The following is a 1,703-nucleotide window of genomic DNA, read 5'->3' on the forward strand; positions in this document are numbered from 1 at the left end:
GTGAGTTAGGTAAAATAGGAAACCAATATGGGATGTGACTTAGGATTAAGTGCATAAAATATGGTCCTAGGCATAGGCCCTCTAATCCATAATGCAAATGAGTTGGTAGATATTCTCTAGGATTGTAGTCACACATAGGCATATGATTGTAGGTTATCCTAGCCTCTGCAGCAACCAAAAGCGGTAGTGAAAGGTAGAGCTCAAATCCCAAGAAAAGTCAGGAATTGTGCCTGATGCATTTTCCCAACATAGTGTCTCTTCCATGTTTTGCATCAAAACTAAGGTAGGAGACAAGGAGGTTGAGTTTTATTAAATTGCTTGATAGTTAAAACCCCAAACGACAACATTTTATCACATTTTTTATTCCTAAATCACAATTGTATATTTGAACTATTCACTTCTTAAAAACTGTTTTGAAAAGTAACAAGTCCCTGAGGATTCGACCTTGGATTACATCCGAGTATTACTTGTGACCATGTGCACTTGCACAAGTCTCTAATATTTTTAAAGGTAGAGAAAGTCCCAACAAGTTTTTGGCGTCGTTGCTGGGGACTTAAGTTTTCAAATCATATTCTTTTCAAGTGAATTGCTTCATGTGTGATTGTTGCATACCTCTGTCATTAGACATAATTTTTATATCTAACCTTTAAGGGAGTTGTGTATGAGCATAAGGTATGGTTGGTTAACTTTTGATTCAGAGATTGAAAGAGCCCTTAAGAGGATAAGGCGTGACTACAGGTTGAGAACAGGTTGAGAAAATCAAAAAGAGAAAGAAGTTGAAGAACAGACCATCAAGATGAATAGAAATCCACAAGATCCTCCACCTCCATAAAATCCACCTATGAACAGAGATATGGCAGGTGGAGGAGCAACAAACCGAGTAGGAGAAGTTCATAATCTGATCCTTGTAGCAGATAATCGAGATGTAGCTATGTGGAATTATGTCACTCATGCGTTCCACAACCTAAATTCACGGATAAATAATCCTTTACCCCAAGTTGCACAGTTCGAGCTTAAGCCAGTCATGTTCCAAATGTTACAGACAATGGGCCAGTTTGGAGGACTGACTAACCAAGATCCTTACTCCCATCTCAAATCCTTTATTGAAATAGCTAATGCATTTCAACTTCCTGGTGTCTCTGAGGATGCACTAAGATTAAAAATGTTTCCTTTTTCTCTCAGGGATGGTGCAATGACTTGGCTAAACGTGCTAGAACCAAATTCTATCAACACATGGACAAAACTGACGGAGAAATTTTTGGCAAAGTACCATACTTTGACTAGGAACGCAGACCTTCGAGAAGACATTGTGTCTTTTCGACAAAAGGAAAATGAAGCAGTTCAAGAAGCTTGGGAGCGTTTAAGGAGTTACTTAGAAGATGCCCGAGCCATGGATTGCCCGCATGTGTGCAGATTGAACAATTCTATAGAGGATTGGATCGTTCATCAAGGATGATGTTGAACACTGCAGCCAATGACTCATTGTTAGAGAAGTTGGTAAATGAGATCGTTGATATCTTAAACAAGATGACAGACATTAATGACCAAGGCGAAATAGGAAGGTCCTTACCAAAGAAGCAAGTATCAGCCTGAGTCTTTGAGTTAGACATAGTAGCTTCAATGCAAGCCCAAATGACGGCTATGAACAATATGTTAAAGCAGCTGACAATGGAGAAGGAAACCAAAACCGCCACTTCGGCAAT

General features: G+C 39.2%; 1 non-coding gene across 1 annotated transcript; it reads right to left on the reverse strand.

Annotated features, from left to right (window-relative positions):
• Positions 1–1,291: 1,291 nt before the first annotated feature.
• Positions 1,292–1,397, reverse strand: LOC148210948 (small nucleolar RNA R71). The gene has a single exon (XR_015792054.1). It is a non-coding gene; the product is annotated as a small nucleolar RNA R71 (small nucleolar RNA).
• Between the last annotated feature and the right edge of the window lie 306 nt (positions 1,398–1,703).

Source organism: Momordica charantia, assembly GCF_013281855.1.
Source record: "Momordica charantia cultivar OHB3-1 chromosome 6 unlocalized genomic scaffold, Mcharantia_2.0 BLBB01000006.1, whole genome shotgun sequence".
NCBI classification, from domain to species: Eukaryota; Viridiplantae; Streptophyta; class Magnoliopsida; order Cucurbitales; family Cucurbitaceae; genus Momordica; species Momordica charantia.